The sequence below is a fragment of the Rhipicephalus microplus genome, chromosome 1 (assembly GCF_043290135.1).
Source record: "Rhipicephalus microplus isolate Deutch F79 chromosome 1, USDA_Rmic, whole genome shotgun sequence".
Taxonomy (NCBI): Eukaryota; Metazoa; Arthropoda; class Arachnida; order Ixodida; family Ixodidae; genus Rhipicephalus; species Rhipicephalus microplus.
The window spans coordinates 201764846-201782861 of NC_134700.1; the positions used below are offsets into that span (position 1 = coordinate 201764846).

General features: G+C 44.7%; 1 protein-coding gene and 1 non-coding gene across 2 annotated transcripts in view; both read right to left on the reverse strand.

The window, feature by feature from the left end:
* Positions 1 to 18016, reverse strand: part of LOC119167317 (multiple C2 and transmembrane domain-containing protein 1-like) — a 250349-nt gene that overhangs the window by 90510 nt on the left and 141823 nt on the right. The gene's annotated exons all lie outside the window — the stretch shown is intronic.
* On the reverse strand, positions 11320 to 11442 carry LOC119160237 (U5 spliceosomal RNA). The gene has a single exon (XR_005108308.2). It is a non-coding gene; the product is annotated as a U5 spliceosomal RNA (small nuclear RNA).

Consider the following 18016-nt stretch of genomic DNA (forward strand, 5'->3'; position numbering starts at 1 on the left):
TATGTATTCACGTCATCAGTCTTTTGGTTCGATTTGTATAGTCAGGCGCCACAGTATGATCGACGACTCCTGACGCCGAATTATCCAACCGATTAGCTACATCAAGCTATAGCCTTAATACGTAAATATTAAATAACAGCAAGAAGTACACGCTCACGCTGAAGCACGAGAAATGAAGTCACGGGAGACTAGATACAGGTTCGTTTTTTTTTTTGTTTTGTCTGCACTGTTGTTTATCGTGATCGCAACAGCACTCTCACAATGTCGTATATATGAAGCGCGGAAGGAGGCTTTACTTTGTTCTTTATGAGAACACCAAGACAAAATAAAAAATGGAGCACTATTTATTATTATTATGTCTTCATTATCAGAGTTACCATAACGTTATAGACAGCTCTATGACTGAGTATACTTTTATACGCTGGCTATCATATTGATGCTCGTGGTTATATCGCGCGTGCGTAATTGAACAATTCAACTTGACACGCGCGCAGGGCAGAAGCACCTTCCCACATTTAGCACGCCTTGCAGCATAACATTGAAACTTTGCTTGCGCATCAGTGCGTTGTTATGGCGAGCTATTTGTTAAAATAAAGATAGCATGCAGAATCGTAAATAAGGAAGGCCACGCACGAACGCTACGGTCATCCTCCTTTCCCTCAGTAGGCAGAGGAAAGGGTCCCGCGGCAAGATGGTCAGTCCCTCAAGGAAAGGACACTTGTGGAATCTCCGTAATTTGTCAGCCATTTCCAATTCGGGCGGTATCAGGACTGTTTATGCGGACATTCACGACCGCTCCCGAACAACACGGTGTATTGATCAGAAATATGAATTAGGCGGGAACAGCGCTCGAGTTGGCAAAGATGCACGGCAATAGGGCATAGCAATAGCACTGACAAGCAATGTAATTAACAGGCGGGAGAACCATAGTGTGCCTCCATTATTATACCTTAATGTTGTTGTTGTTGTTGCTGATGATGATGATGATGATGATGATGATGATGATGATGATGATGATGATGAACAGTGTGAATGCGCTTATACAAAAGTTTCGTAGATCTTCGAGTGTTGGAGATTGGGCGAGTTGGTTCGTCCTACTTGAACTGGTATAGCGCATTACGGGGAAGAAGAAACGGCCGAGCAGACCGACACAAGAGGACAGAGCGCTAACTTCCAACTGAAGTTAGCGCTCTGTCCTCTTGTGTCGGTCTGCTCGGCCGTTTCTTCTTCCCCGTAATGCGCTATACCAGTTCAAGTTCGTAGATCTTGCTGGGCATATAGCAGTAATGATTGATTGATTCGTAGAACGTCATAGTGTAAAGGTAGATGCAGGGAAGTTGCAGGTCACGATCCATATTTTATTGCTTACAGGAACCCCTGCTCGCACGAAGCATCTGTGCAATTCATCTGATGAACCTCCTGACACTATATGCCCTTGTCTTTTCCACAGAAAACGAAATAACGTATGGTGTGTTCTGTCATTAAACCATAGTCAAGCCACAGACAAACTTTATGTCACAACCATGGCTATTAAGCTCACGCAATAATATTTTGAAACAACCAGTTTGTAATCCAAAGTATAACATCGTATCCCCTATTGAGAACTGGTGCTCTCCGTTCAACCGGCTTCTGTTAATGCTTTCGTTTCCATCGATGAGAACTGCTATCTCCTCTTCCTCCCCCTACCCTTCTTTTTTTCCTTTTCTTTACTGTCGCTAAACTCGAAAGTGGACATCTGTACTCGTCGGTGCTATCGGTCCCAAATAACCAGCACATTATAGATACTGACCATGACGCAAGCTTTCGACGTGCAATGCGCCGATATATGTCCGGCTCAACTGCGCTCGTAAGAAAAGAAATGGGAGCAGTAAATACTCTTTTTGCGCAATGTTAAAGCTTCACTTCAACGTTAAGGTAACAAATGGGCAATCAAACGGTCGCCGGACTTCCACAAATTTTGAGCTTGAATTGTACTTTGAGAAAAATCTTGTCCGGAACGTCATTTTATATGTTATGCTTTGCCGTTTCTCCCTTAATCGATAGTTTCCGCGGGTCACATTAGAAAGAACAATAGTGATTCTTTTTACTCGTGGCTTTTTTTTTTTCAATACTTTTGATACATCGTTAATGAAGTTGAGAACCAATCAAGAACTCGTGTCTTTTTCTGCTGCCACTTGAGCCAGCGTCAGTCCATGCGTCCGTCCTCTCGTGCGTGCAAATGTGCGTCCGTCCCTGCGTTCATCCATGCGTCCGTCCATGCATTCGTTCGTCCCTCTGTCCATCCGTGCGTCCGTCCATTCGTGCGCCCGTACATGCGCCCATCCACCCATCCGTCCCTGCGTTCTTCTATGCATCCGTCCATCCGCCTGTCCCTGCGTTCGTCCATGCGTTCATCCGTCCGTGCGTCAGACAGACAGACAAACGATGGACGGACGCGGCCAGCGGATTATTCACGATTTGTCAAATGAAAAGTATGAAACATGCAAGGCGGCGGCGGCGGCTCACGCTTGCAGATGGAACCCCGATGTGCGAGCGCATGAGAAAATAGGAATGACGTCACACGAAAACGTTGGCGATCGTGTGTTTGTCGGAGGCGCCATACGCTAGGGGGCGCGGTGTAGTAAAATAAAAGCCGTTCTGGCGCTCGCGCGCGTTGAGAAGGTTGGCGGATGGGCAAGGCTGCAGAGCGGCGTGTGCGCAAGGCGGCGGCGGCTCGTGCTCGAAGACGAAACCCCGATGTGCGAGCGCGCGAGGAAGAAGCGTGCGTTCCGTGAAGCTGCGCGGCGGAGGCGACAAGATCCTAGCGCACGAGAACGGGAGGCCGAAGCGGCGCGGCAGCGGCGTACGGACCCATCATTCATCCCGTGGATATGTTGTCTTTTTTTCTGAGGACGGAAACGAAGGTGTGTGCGTTAACGTTCTATGGCAATGCGAACTGCTCCAAGCAACCTATGCATTACCATGTTATTTGTTTAGCTTGTCTCAGTTTGCTATTACTTTCTTTGCTTGTTTTTCTTATTTTAAGTAACCTGTTTTGTATTTCTTTTTTCTTGTAAAACATATATAAACGGGGTAGCCGAGGTGATACAAAATCTCGACATCACAGAAAGCCAGTTAAAACCGAGCAATCCTCAATATCCGGGTTTATAACCACACGAATTGCTTGCCGCTAAATGTTATTATTTTTTAATCCACCTCGAACGAGCAGAGTTATGTGGGGAATTGTCCACACTTTGAGCCGCTCTGGAAGCTACACAAGGGGAGGGGGATGGCACGGGGGATAGAAGCTACGTCAGCGCACGTCAAAAACTTGATCGCGCCTCACAAAACGCGTGGGCTCACTGCCGGTGCGATTCCTGTGCGCGCAGGTGCTGTTACTGTGTAATTTTAACAGGCAAAAGCACGGCGGCGGTGCATGGCGGTAGGTACCCTGTGGCGAGAGGTGCATCTGATTCAAACAGCGCTCTTCGTTTATGTCCATCGACAAATAGCAACAGTACGTCTTATCACGGCACAGGGCCATCTCACCGCCCACCGAAGAGAGTGAGGATGAGCCTTTGTATAGAGACGACTCGCCTGAGAAAGTGGCAGCTTCGTGTTGCGCTTGTAAGCGTTCTTCGCCACGCAAGATTGGGTGAGCTGGTCACAGCAGCGTCTTCTTTCCGGCACATGTGATTTTTCTTTTACCAATCTCGAGGGGTGAATAAAGGGCCCCTTAGAGAATCAAAAGGGAAACCTATCTATCTATCTATCTATCTATCTATCTATCTATCTATCTATCTATCTATCTATCTATCTATCAAGAGAGACCTTCAGGAGAAAATATATACTTGAAGTAATGATACATAGCTGAACAAGAAATGTTCGCGGAGATAACGCTTCACCTGACCACGACGACAACAAGTACCCATGTCGAAATGCTGGTTCCAGGGACAATCTTGTTGGCCCATTTCCTACCAGTACACACGCAACCAGACACACACACACACACACACGCTTACGCACGCACGCACGCACACACAAGCGCATGCTCTCCCTTCGTACGTGTTCTTATACATTCTGCCTTGGCTGAAAAGTCGTCACCAACTTGATAAAATGAAACAATACGTCCACCGTTGTTCACTAGCAGCCCAAACATCGTTACAGGCGTTCTCATTGTTCCCAAACAAAAGCCTCCATCGGGAATACAATCTTAATGGCTCCCTTGCTTTCCCTGCCTTCCTTACTCCCGTTCTCCCTAAGCGCATAGACAAACAGGGTTGCGTGGGAGACGACATCTGAGCGAGAGGAGCAACGTAACGGGCCTCAATCGAGAATCTTTAACGAGTTGTTCCCAAAGAGGAACGAAGTATTTCTGGAGGGCACTCAAGAAAAGCGCCAGGCTGTTTGTTAACCGTAAATTCAATGCGCACTACACTTCTTTATTTTTTTGTTTGGCTCCTCGTATAGTTTCTAGATTGTTGTGCACCGATAAAACAAACTCCACACGATAGGTTTGCATGGATTAAAGAGGCTGCAGGTCGGGATTATCTATAGCTGCAGTGAAAACAAGAGAACGCAGAATCACTATAACAATCCTTTCGTCCATGGGGGTAACGTGAAACTCATTAGAAAGTCAGGTAATCAAAAAACGATGAACAAAAAAAAGAAAAGAAAGACGCTGATGCAAGAAAAGGAAAGAGAAAAGCTGGTGGGCCTCGGGACTAAAGGCTGCAGCGCCTTTTAATTCTCTCATATGGCGGGCGTTCGATGCGATGACGACTGTAAGATATTGTCCACCGCAGTGGTTTACGCTGCTCTGATGCTGACCCGAAAGTCGCCGGTTCGATCCCGGTTGCGGCGGCCGCATTTCCGCGGAGGCGAAATGACAGAGGCCCGTGAACTGTGCGGTGTCAGAAAGCGTTAAAAAATACCGAATGGTTTAAATTTTTGCGGAGCACTCCACAATGGTGTGCCTTGTAACTGTATCGTTGAACTGCACGTTAAGCCACACAAGCTCTTTTGAAGTAGAGTGTGCTCGTGATTGTGTGTACCTTCTTATCTCTCTGCAACCTCTTTTCTCCCCTTCATTCCTTCCCCAGTGCAGGGTAGCAAGCCGGATGTGCGTCTTGTTAACCTCCCTACCTTTCCTTGCATCTTTATCTCGCTCTCTTGAAGGATAGAAGTTTTTCATAATTATCGTTCGAACACGACCTCCAGTATCGCCAGCATGAAGTCGCACCCACTGGAGTTCGCAACAGGTACACGCTTGTATTTCACGTTTTCTTACAGAGGTATGCGTGAACACTACTGATAGTGTCGCCTTCTTAAGCTTATACGGATGCGCATGGTCGAGCATAAGCATCGAGGAGCTCCTAGCTGTACGAACGAGAAATATAACCTTCTTGTCCTATACTGCACTATTTGTGATTGTAAGCGTTTTATAAGCTATAGCGTTAATGACCGAAACCTTCTAACGTTATGATTACCTATATGCGAACACCTTTTTTTTATTATTCCTAAAAATACTGCACGTCATTCCCAAGACGAGACAAAAAGTCGCCGCCCAAGCTCTCCGCACAGATGGGTAACTCGCGGGGCTCGATCGTATAAGACTATGGTGTCTATCACCAGCTGGGATCTACCGAAGAGTGTTGTTGCGTAGATTTATGGCTATTCCATCACGTCATCGAGCTGGTGCTTTTGTAAGCACACATTCCGTTTTGTAGGGAATTTTAAGGGTAGTGAATCATACTGCGGCTAGTATGAATGCTGAAAAAAAATAACACCATAGAAACTGGTGCAAGAGCACATACACTCTAAGGAGGTAGCATATGCAGGCATTGCTTCTTCATTAAGGTTTCTGCGAACGCACAAACCACCAAAGTCTTGCGCCCCCCAGTCATGCACAACTTCGCTATAAAGATTTTCAAACATCTCGCTTTTGTTGTTTATGATGATACATTCAACTGGTCGTATTTATTTCCACACCCTCATTTAATTCCTGTTCGCTTCCGACACTATTCGATCTGCTTTGAAATACGGCTACATTTCCGATGGAGGCGGAAATGTTGTAGGCCCGTGTACTCAGATTTGGGTGCACGTTAAAGAACCCCAGGTGGTCAAAATTTCCGGAGCCCTCCACTACGGCGTCTCTCATAATCAAATGGTGGTTTTGGGACGTTAAACCCCACAAATCAATCAATCAATTGAAATACGGCTATTCTCCAGACCCCGTCATGGAGATGATGAGGCGGGTAACTTGACACCACACGACTAATGAAAGAAGGCCGCTAGCTACTTCGAGCTGTCAGGCCCATCATTCTTGAAACGACTGCACACCGCTGTATCCGTTGCTCCCTCGTTGCGTTCGGAAATTCTTTGCTCCCAGTTCGATATCGTTATGCCTGTTTTTTTTATTATTAAGACGTGTGCGTTCTTCTTTTTTGTCTATTCCCTTATTTTTTCCTAAGTTATATAGTACCATGCCAGCTTTTCTCGCGCGAAATATTACGTCGCTTTAAGAGAAGACATTGTATACTATTAACGCGTTAGCCTTAAAAAGGTCTTTTCGCAGACATTTCTGTGTTGGTGTCGGCGTCACTCTTGAGCGAGAAATGGGAGCTTTTCGTGAGCAACAATGCAAGTTAGATACAACTGAAATAATACAGAATCCTTGTTTTCAGAAGGACTGAAATCCAGGACTTCCGTGAAACCAGTGGGTGCCCTACTCAGAGCCACGCCCGGGCTGGAAATAACTTCAGGAAAGACTACCATTAACGCGGACCTATTGCGTGGGAGAAGCTTAGAATCACAGCAGGCGTCAAAACATGTGAATTACGCAGCGAGAGGTTTAGTTCGAAGGCTCATCAAATACAAGGTGCACAGCGTAATTTAATATCATTACCGACAACAGCATCAACAACGTGTCGAGGTGCATAGGTGTTTGTGTTTCCTTACGAACGCGTGGTGGGTACCTCGTCAACTGCCCAAACAAAGGATTACGTATCGAAAGTTTTTGGCCTGGGGTGAACAATATAAGAATACAAAGAAGGAGAGAGCAGAGGTGGGGAAAAGAGGAGAACAAGACAAGGTCCAAACTTGTTAGTTACATTACACTGCACCTGACGAAGGTGGTATCGCCTTTCCCAATGGTGCTAATCTTATTTGAAATGCCCCATTACATACAGATTGCCTCATAATCATGTCGCTCACTTATAGCTTATTCAGCACAGAGTAACGTACTTTCGTAAAAGGTGGACACTCCCATGCAGCTTTGCGGCCAAGCTATATGTATACTTTCCAAGCGGTTTATCACACCGGTAATTTTGTCTCCCGACTGATATCTTCGATCGGACAATTTATTAGTCGACCGTTAACCGATGAGGTTGTGTGAGGTCCTTGGCCTGACGCCAGCAGCACAAATTTGGTGATAGGAGCCGTTGTCGCATTCTTAGAAGCCACTAAACTGGATGCACGTCTGCAGAGTTACCCCAGCCTAAAGAAACCACGTTCTCATCTATCCACCTTACCATCGCCATTCATCATCACTCTTTCACTCCCCAGTCACCCTTTCCCAGTGTAGAGTAGCAGGCCAGAGCAAACTGTAGCTCAAGCTGACCTCTTTACCTTTCTGTAAATACATTATCTCTCTTGTCTCCCGAAATTTGGGACGGTCATCATCATAAAGAAATAGAAGAATAAAACAGAGTAAACCTTCTTTCCGATGCTGAGGTTTGAACTGAAGTCCGCAGACGATTACCTTAGCCACTGGCCTATACCTAACCACGCCCAGTTATATCTGAAGCATATGAATTAATTTTGAATGAGTTGTGCCCGTGGTGCAAAACAAATGTAGGCGCAGAACATTTTTCTATGAAGGCTCAATTGAATTTAGTGGCAATTCAGCTTTGTGCACGACACAATATAAAGAGCCCACGTGAAGGAGGGTCCACATCAGAAAAAAATTCATATTTCGCAAAAAAAAAGTTTGTGTCAAACTCGCGCTGCAGTGGTTGCCTTCAGAGGCGGCTGTTCCAGACGCTGATAAACGCTAGAAGTATAGTTGGAAAAAATGTGACAAACGTGATGGAAAGAAGGCTTTAAAAAATTGCTGCAGTGGAAATCATCTCTTCAAAAGATGGCGGCGCTGGGCGCCGTCTCAGTAGGAGCGCGATAAACGGGAAATTTTCGGCGAAGGAAATGACGTTTTTTCGCCGCACGCCCGACGAGTCTAATTTGCAATTTTTTTTCGATTCAGATTCCTTTTTAATCTTTCTTTGGTGATATATTCCTCTAATTGATTTTTTGAGTTACTTGTTTTTATAGTAAGTCCCGAAATCTAGGCAACATATATTGGACGTCAAGCTACCAACACATCTCGACGTTGTACTTTCGTCGGCAACAACAATCTTTTATTTTATATATCTGGCGACCAATGCCCACAAACCGGTTCAACCTCCATCTAGTCACTAGCCCTGCGTGACACGCCCACTTGCTGCAACTCGCTTCTGATAAGGAAAAAATTTGGGTGCACGTTAAAGAACCCCAAGCGGTCGAAATATGCGGAGCCCTCCACTACGGCACCTCTCATTACCATATGGTGGTTTTGAGACGTTAAACCGCATATATCAATCAATACAATAAGGGACAACGCCACGACAGCTTCACCGAAGGCTGGGGTAACTACTGCTAGACCCAAGCTGGCAAGCTCGGTTTCATCTTGTTTCTCTGACCGTTCGAACGCAGCATCGGCATGCTCACCCTGCCACTGCTACCACGTTAATAAAAACAGCTACGTTTTATGTTGGGGTGCGTCCTTCTATACCAACACAGCATCCTACATATTTAATGAATCAATTACAATAAGGTATCAAAGAAACTTGATCTCTAAGTGGGCACCACAAGAAAAGAGCAGTAATCCGAGATTTTTGAAGGGCAAGCGCTGGCTCCCCTTTCGCTGGCATGGCGTTACGGCAGCTTCCACTCAATTATAATTCTTAAAAAGTCTTTTCAACAAGGCTGAATTATTTAAAATTAATTTTTATTATGTATAAGCGGTAGAAGGTGTCGGGGTGTGAGGGATAGAAAATGGAAGGACGAGAGATGCATATGAATGTACAAACTGATAGAGAGGCACGTCTTGATAGAGTGACGTCAAAAAAAAGCACCAACCGCGAGCACACACCAATAGAAAGTGCAACGACGAGCAACTATACTTCGCCACATCGTGTGCCTGCCCCACTTTTTTCCTCATTCCCTCGTTTACCCCTCGTTTGTTCGCAGCGGCCTCTGCCGCGCCATTGCGAATGCATGATCCCTGGTGGCGCAGCGCGGCTATACCGCGTGTAGCCAAGTCTAGCGAGCTTCGCGGATCTGTTGTACACCGCAAGGCGTACGCGCTCGTCGCAAGCCTCCCAAGCATGGACAGTTCACTTTGCCGGGCCGTTTTAAGGAGAGCCGCTCTCAAAAGTAGAGCTAGAAGTGAGGAAGCTTTAGAGGGGCCCGGGGACCAACAATCAAAGTGAATAACGTACAAGAGTATCGGTGTTTCGCCGCAGGCGTTCGCTATACTAGGGGGCGCTGCTGCGCTGACTACTAAGGTAGGCTAGATGGCGCATGCCGTCACCCCGATTCAAAGGGGAGGCCTTCAATCATCATCATCATCATCATCATCGCAGCCGCGCCGCGTTTCGGTGAAAAACGGGCGCACACTTGCCCCTTTCCAAAGGCCGGCGACGTTGGCATGTGAGAGCAAGCGTTGCATTGTAGCCTAATACCCTTGAGAGAAAGCCTAAGTGAGCAATCTCGTGCAATGTCCCGCTGTTACATTAAAGAAAAAAAAAGGGCAGAAAGGAGAGAAAGATAGCTTTAAAAGGAGCGAGTTGGTGAAAGAAACAGCATGCTGCCGTAGTCAGGGCAACGTGCGCTGTGAGTGCAACGCTGGGTTTGCGAGCGTTAATGATGGGGCGACCGTAATGCAACGACGCCCCCTCTACCATAGATATCGAACGGTTCGGTGCGTATGAAGGCGGGCATCGCACATATTGAGCAGAGGTAAAAATACGCTCTCCCGACGCAACTCGAGGGTCCATCATTTCTAATGGTGCACTTTGCATACAGCTGCTGCGCTGCAGTTGGTATACGAGTGTGGAAGAAGTAATGAAGTCTGTCGAATATAAGACAGGAGTGTATGTATATGAATGCGCAAAAAACTCGGACGTTGAGGTTGTCTTGCTGTATAAGACATAGATTCGTTAGAAGATTTTATCAATTAACTTCACTATTAACAAAAACGCACTGTTCTAAAGCGTACCTTAACAAATTGAGGGCGTGTTGACAAAAAGACGGCCTAAATGACTTCAGTAATCTGTTTATTGTTATCTAATGAGATATCTGGGTCGAGCTCGCAAGTTGCTTTTAATTTATATATATATATATATATATATATATATATATATATATATATATATATATATATATATATATATATATATATATATATATATGCGTTAGCTAAATTCACTAATGATATGTCCGCCATCAGAATTGACCGAAATTTTATTTAATAAAATCATGGCGGGGTTTTTTTTGTATATGAATATAAAACATCACTTTTATTTATAGGGCTCCAGTTTCGCCTACACTGGGAGTATTAAAGAACGTTCACAGAAAAAAGGGCGCCGGATTAAATTTTGCCTCCTTAATTTTCCTAAGTAGGGTCCCCAGATGAATACGAAAGAGCTACGCAACGAAACTTGCACACTGTGTCTTTTTCTTCTGATCCAAGAAAAGGAAGGAGCTCTTTAGAAACTACACAGCCATTCTAGCTCTCATCAAGAATTATTCGGCGTCTTGGGACGCTGATAAGTTCCCTTTTCTTTATGCTATCTTAAACAACGTACTTTCGGCGAATAAAAACAGAGTGGTGCGAAACACCGCTGTGAACAGAACAGCTTGATTGCACAATCTTCATTTTTACCTCGACGACTTTAGCCACACACTTGTAACATCAAATCACGTTTTCGGCAATACGATTTGTATCGTTATTTCAAGCAGATATCAAGCTATAATAAGCGGTTGACAATTAAAGTTATATTTACATATGAAAAAGATATGGGAAGGTAGGCAACGTTATAGCCGGCTATACCATTATTTTGATAAAAGTGTTGAAGAAACAAACAAATACAAACAATTAGAAAGAGTAAAAGATAAGGAAATATAAAAAATAATAATGAAGCGCTATGTACATTGACAATATGGGGCGTGTAAAGCATCAGCAGAGTCTACAAGCATAACGCAGTACACACAGTGTGGTCACAGTGCAGATAGCATTCGTACAGATAATTTAAAACATGTACCTCCCAAAAATTGGCCTATAGGCTCATTGGAGTGTTCCTCCCCACGGTAATCTTTAGTAAAAGGTGAAAGATTAGAGCGTGGATTTGGGGAGAGACCTGAGATATCGTGACTATAAGAAATGTTCGTAACTCACCACTATGAAGGAGCAATATTAATAACTATAAGCAGTTTATTAAAATTGTGCCAATTAAAAAAAATCACGAAGAGCCCTCCCTGCGCATCTTCTACTACCAGGATGTAGCCACAGTCCAAGCCTAAGCATAAGTGATCGTCTGCCGAGGCTGTCCAATCGATCACACATAATCGCACATAAAGGGGGAGGACGAATACGGCGACATCTATACGCGGAACTACCGTGACCGGCATTCTTAGTAAGCGCGTGCAACTACAATGGTGAAACTCATTCAGCGGAGCCTAACGGTAACAGCTACAATAAATGTCTTGCAAGCAAGCACGCTCCCTCCATCAGAAAATTTACGCACATTCATTCCCTTCTTATTCCAAGCCCATTTAACGTATAGGCACTCGACAATCGCGGCACGTTTATACGTTCCCGCAGCTTCGTTCGTTTGTGCCAGCACACATAATCTTTCCCCGCCCCACGCACCCCGTGCCTTTCTGCACCAGTGAACAAGCTCGTTTTAATAGCGAACATTCAGGTTTAAGAGCGAACATTCAGGTTCAGGCGCGTAAACTGAGACACGAGAAAACGGGCATGCAACGCCAACGTGTCTGTCATGAGTGCACTATAGTTATTGTGCATGGTTCCTCTAGATTTATATGTCTACTCAAAGAAGTATACTACTGACGCGAGTTTTAGGCACAGCAAAAGGGGATATCATTTTAATGTGTGCTATCAACGCTCTCCGCACACCAGAGACAGACAACACGTGTACAAACATTTTACTTTGATTGTTTAATGTTTGTGTCGCGTTATATCTGCCAGAGAAGCTCACCGTAATGAACACAATCGCAACGAATCAACACGGTACACTGGGTTCGCGAAGTATATTCCTCCTGCGTGTAGCCTAAATCACCGAAATTGCTGCCGGTGTCACTCATGAACAATTCGCTCGAGGATGTTCACGCGAACCGCGTGCAACTGGCAGCAGATGAGAAGGCTGGTGCCGGTATGTCACAAGTCGCCGTCTTTCCGTGACGACTGACTTGCGTTGACACGTCACTGCGAAGCCAACCCCTCAATACCAAAACAGAAAGTTTTTTTTTTAAATTTTGTGGTATTAAAGATATACCCATTACATTCAAACCTTATAACACTGTTTCTAGTGTTCTCGATATCCATGATTTTACTTATAGCAACAAGCCGAAAATATTTAAATTTTGTGTCGGTACTCAATAACACATCCTCGTATAGAGGAGCCAGACCTGCATACACTATATGATTACTGTGTACTACTCCTCAAAGTAGCCGTAAACAGTGGCTATATATAGTGTATGCGTGTGATAAGGTGGTAAGAATGTAGACTATGCATAAAAGTATATTCCTAATTTACTACGCTGTATAAATATTTACGTTTTTCTTAACTCTGTAATCCACGTGCCCACCTCGTTAAAACCCGTTAAGCTTACTTAAAGCTCGTTAAGCCGACCTCATTACCAGGAATTCATTTGCGCCTGATAAAAGACGAGACAAGCGACTTCAAAGTCTTTGAGAATCGCTTTTCAAACTGTTTATAAATATACCTACCTTCGATCTAGCTCCTACAATGCAATTTTCACTGAAGAGACGGGTTATTCATGACGTAGCACGCGGTGCTAAACTATCGTTTGCCCCGCCGCCGTGGTCTAGTGGCTAAGGTACTCGGCTGCTGACCCGCACGTCGCGGGTTCAAATCCCGGCTGCGGCGGCTGCATTTCTGATGGAGGCGGAAATGTTGTAGGCCCGTGTACTCAGATTTGGGTGCACGTTAAAGAACCCCAGGTGGTCGAAATTTCCGGAGCCCTCCACTACGGCGTCTCTCATAATCATATGGTGGTTTTGGGACGTTAAACCCCACATATCAATCAATCAATCAATCAATGCAGCGGTAGTGCTTGCGTTCTGCAAACTATCGTTTGCAGAACGCAAGCACCACCGCTGCATATCAAGATCGAGCTAGCTGATGCACCACATACAGTGCGTTTAGTTTCTTTCGTTCTTTTTTTTTTCGCGCCTGTAGATCCATACCTTGATTTGCGAGAGCTACTTTCTCAGCTCTCATTCTCATGATTAATGACGTTCTCGACAGCAGCTGTTGAGGCAGCCGTTTAAAACTCAGGTCATTCTTTCCTTGTCCTTCTTTTTTTCCACAAGGAGGCGCACACTTTTATACTCCGGTATCGGAGGTTTGAGCCGCTAATGAATAAATACAACAAAAAGTTCGCACATCTCTCCTCGGAACTTATAAGGGCAATAAGTAAGTTGCAAAGGAGGTAAAACACTTCAACGTATCTTTCCATTAATTTTTTTGCAATTTCTACTGCTTCCGATATACTAGAAAGCTCCAACGTAATTAGGATTCACTATTCGTGACTTGTAAAGAGCCGCTTCGGCCAGCAATGACGTGTAGCATAGAAAATGAACGCCTTGCGGCCGCCTATCTCCACTGCGCTTTCTTCCTTTTTTTCTTTTCCTTTTTCGGTTCTCCAGTTTCTTCTGAATTCGCTTGCGCATAGGCTTCTTTTTCATCATTATTGTCTTTAAAGTGGCAGGGAGGAACCACCACTTCCTGGACTGGGGATGCCACCCGCACCCTGGAAAGACCATCTGCGCTCGTAAAAGTTTATTCATCTTTTTTATACGGCCGCTCTTTTAAATCGTGTGGTTTTCTGCCTTTTCAGGATGAGCACACAATGATGTGCTTAGAAGTATGTTTGGCTTCGTATCAATCACTTCCAGTTAGCCTGCGTATGTTTTATTGAAGTGCCATCGTCGAGATCGTTATCTTTATTATCATCATCACCTTCATCACCGTCACATCCACTTTCACTTCGCGTGAACCACTCTATTGCAAGAACCGAACGGAAGATATATCTAATTTTTTCTTGCCATTTCTCCATCAGGTTTAGACCTACTATGTCCTCTTTTTGTGTAGGAACGAACTCAGCTGTTCTAACGGAACGTTTATGTGGTACACATCAGACGCCCTTGCATTCCACTATCCCACTAGTCATTTCCGGGACATTTCCAGTACTATGCGAATAGGCGGGAGTCTAAAGGACCGACATGGAATCGAAGCAAATGGCAAACATACTGCAACAAAAAAAGTCGAATGTAACTACAGCTGCTCTCGAGATGCACGACCCCCACTTTTGTGGCGGCAAAATATCAGAAGGCAGACGCACAGCTCGCCGTGAAAAATGCACAAAGCGTTACGTTGAACACTGTACCGGTAATGTTAACATTGAACAGTTATTGGTATGATCATGCAAGCAAACTATTGTACTTACACTGTGGTTCAAGCGTGAGTGTGATTTTCTGTGCCTGCAAGCTTGCTCGCTTATGTATTATATTTGCCGGACATAGTTAACGCTTTGGCTAAGAGAGAGAGAGAGAGATAAATAGAGAGGAAAGGCAGGGAGGTTAACCAAGCTTAACTCGGTTGGCTACCCTACACTTGGGGTGATGGAAAAGGGGAATAATAGAACAGAAAGAGAGAGAAAGGAGAGGAGTAAGATCAATTTGGCTAAGATCAATTCATTACCCACGGACATCGTCAGCGTGATCCATATAGTCACGCCAGACCACCAAAGCTAATTATCCTTGAGTTGGTTAGAAAAAAGCCACGAATAAAAGCCACGCAGCAAGATTGGGAAAGTCTTGTCTGCAGCTGTTATCATTAGGGTGAACCAGGTAATAACTCACCGCAAAAACCACAGATAAGCGAAACGATCGGTGAAAACGGAACGTAGCGCAGACCTTCAGGTATAGATGAAAAAAAAAATAACGGCTGTTGATGCCCGAGTCTTTCAAACAAGGCAGTGTGCTTGTCTTCAATTTACATATGTTATTCCCCAGCTAACGTTAGCCTCCGGCTAAAAAGAACGAAAGTCGCTAGGCTGAAATCCGCAATAGCAAGAAATGACAAGAGCCAATTCAAAGGCAATAGTACAAACTATTAAGACTGTGACCCCCTCTGAGACACCAGAATAGACCAGCTGCACGGAACAAATGCAGTGCACAAGTCCTACGTAGGATTAGGGAACGAAAACATAAGAAATAATAAGGTTAGTTAGTTGGGCGCAGCGCATCAGTCTCCTGCCGATTTAGGCAGCGGAGCACCTCAACTAACCTGCGTAACTATCCGTCTTCCTATAAAGGCAGATAAGGGAAGGCGGCAGCCGTGTACAAGGCTTCTTGACAGAATGGCGCTTGTTCAGTGAACCTATACGCAGCTGATGCAGTAGCATAACAATGATAAAGCGGACTCCGTCCCTTAATGCGTGTGGTACCTTTTGAGAGAAGCATGCACACTTTTACCTTTTCGGCGCACATGTACAACTTTTAGCTGACTTTGAAAATTATTTGTAAATTCCAGGCCGCGTGCTGAGCTATAATGTATGGCTGGCGTGTTCTCAAGAGCTTCGACAACCGATAGGTGGCGTTTTCTGACCTTGTTGAAAATGTGTTGCAGAGCCCCTTCATGACGTTGATATTCTCATGATAAATTATAAGAAATCGCTACACTAAAGCTTTCTCCTCTTGCCTCGACGCCAACTTGCATGTCATGTCCCATTTAAATGCATATAACTCGCAAAAATACTTTAATGCGACAAGTGATGCATCAATATGAACGAAGTTTGTCGCGTTTCAACGAAAACGTATCAAGTCTAAAGGCTTCAGGAAGCAAAATTTTCCCTCAGGCCTGTAATGTTTCACACGGCTTCTGAAGGTGAAGCATGACATCCTTCGATCCGCAACCTTTCACCAATGGCAGACATCGTAGCTCTCTGAACGCGGCCCAGTAATAACAATCATTGGGGTTTGATGCCCCGAAACCACCATATCATTATGAGAGACGCCGTAGCGGAGGGCTCCGGAAATTTCAACCATCCTCGGGTTTCCTAACGTGCTCCTAAATCTAAGCACACGGGCCTGAATCATTTTCACCGCCATCAAAAATGTGGCTGCCATGGACGGGATTTGATCCTGCAGACAGCGAGTCAGCAGCCGAGTGCCTTAGCCACCACCGTGGCGCGTCTAAATTTGGCCCAGCAGAGCAGCCGAAGCGGATTGATTTGACCCGTGAGCTCGCAGCTTACGTGAATCGTTACAACGCTGTCAAGAGACTCACAATTTCAGAAGCACAGATCACTTGCTATGTTTTCTATGCAGGATTGCTCTCGGTAAAGAAAGAGAAGGAGCGAGAGAGAGGAAAAGTGGAGAGTTTGGCCGGGCTAAAGATTTATTTGGTTTGTTACTCTACAGTCGGGTATCGTGTAAGCGCAGGAAAGACGACGAGAAAGAAATAGCAAACGCAGTATGTTCGTACTCTATAATTAGGGCACCAAAGTTTGATATCGTTTCTTTTAATTGCTGAGTTACAGTGTTGCGCACACTTAACACTTTCGTTTATATTTCTTGATTGTGTAATCTTGAACGCTCATATTTGAAGCAAATATAGATAGCTGCAATTGAACACCTTATTCCCAAACTATATTTGTGCACCTAATCACGTTTAAGTGCAGTAAGCTTCGTGAAATTCGGCGCTGTGTGCGGCAACCAGAGATTCCCCACTTCAAACGTGTTTAGATAAAAAGCCCCAAGGCAAAATCCACCAGTTCGTACGAAGTTCGTATGCGGCGCACGTGCCGGAAATTGATACCCCTCACTGCAAATAAGCATGCAGATAGATTCCCTTTCTCTCTCAACAACCCCAAGTACAAGTAAATAAAAATAAATGTGATAGAAAAGAGAGAGAGCTAACGTGCAGAAATCGAAGGGCACACGGGCCTAAAATTCTTCGGTAAACATCGCTATAACCCTAGATATAGCTCATTATAGCGTGGGGCGCTCTAAAGACAGAAAAAACGAAAAGCGAGACTAACAAGAAACGCTAATGTTCGCAATTATCCGCCAACAGTATACGGAGAACACGCCGCCTATAGCATGCGCAAATACAACTCAATCAGTTCAGCTACGCGCATGTTATGTGCATTGCAACAACAATATATATAAATTTACAAAAGCTGGTGTGTATAGACTAAGTTGGCACAGTGGAAACGACAAAGAAGAAAGCCCGTTATAGCGCAGGTCTGCCAGAAAGCGATAGCGACCTCACGGCGCGCCGGTAACATTTCCGTTTCAGTCATTGTTCCGGTTATTCGTTCGTTCATTTGTTTATTTCTCTGATATACGTGCTCATTTACTCCTTGTTTTCTCAATTATTTCCTGCTTCATTTTTTTTAGCTTGTTCGTCGGGTTGTTTTAATGCTTGCTTCTTTTGTTTGTTTGTTTGTTTGTTTGTTTGTTTGTTTGTTTGTTGGCTTGGTCGTTATTTGTTTGTTTGTTCCCGCAAACTTCGCCAACGGCCATCTGTCCGTGAGCGACCCCGCAAGCTGTACTTGTCACAAGGCTTTGTAATTGAACAAAGTAACAAATTTAGTTGCATAAAGGGGATGCTGAATGAAAGTACTGCAAAATAAGTATACTGTGGCAAAACCGTCCCTCGGTATA